This window comes from Octopus sinensis, linkage group LG6 (assembly GCF_006345805.1).
Source record: "Octopus sinensis linkage group LG6, ASM634580v1, whole genome shotgun sequence".
In the NCBI taxonomy this organism is placed as follows: domain Eukaryota; kingdom Metazoa; phylum Mollusca; class Cephalopoda; order Octopoda; family Octopodidae; genus Octopus; species Octopus sinensis.
Window position 1 is genome coordinate 33,623,841 of NC_043002.1, and position 344 is coordinate 33,624,184.

Sequence of the window (344 nt, forward strand, 5' to 3'; positions counted from 1 at the left end):
TGATGTTGCCCAGAACACAAACCTGTAGCGACTAACGTGAAAAGTGAATTTGCTTCTAAGTAAACATCATGATGTTCAGGTAGGTTCATTGTTAATCACAACTCGTTTACATATTTTAATTTTCTTCGGCATAATTTATACAGTCTATACATCCATGCTGCTTTTATATTAAAATGTTATTAAAAACATAAAATTATTCTGTTTAATAAATAATTCATTTCCTTCTGCTCATAATTTACAGAAAATTGGAGCTACTCTATACTAATTTGTAAACTCGTTTACATATTTTAATTTTATTCCACATAATTTATAGACCATCTATACATCATGCTGCTTTTATAAGA

General features: G+C 27.9%; 1 protein-coding gene across 1 annotated transcript in view; it reads right to left on the minus strand.

The window, feature by feature from the left end:
- LOC115213200 (sodium- and chloride-dependent glycine transporter 2-like) overlaps nt 1-41 on the minus strand; it is a 41,221-nt gene extending 41,180 nt beyond the window's left edge. The window contains exon 1 of the mRNA XM_036503813.1: nt 1-41. This exon is cut by the window's left edge and continues 51 nt beyond it. The gene's annotated coding sequence lies outside the window, so the exon portion shown is untranslated.
- Nucleotides 42-344: the final 303 nt, after the last annotated feature.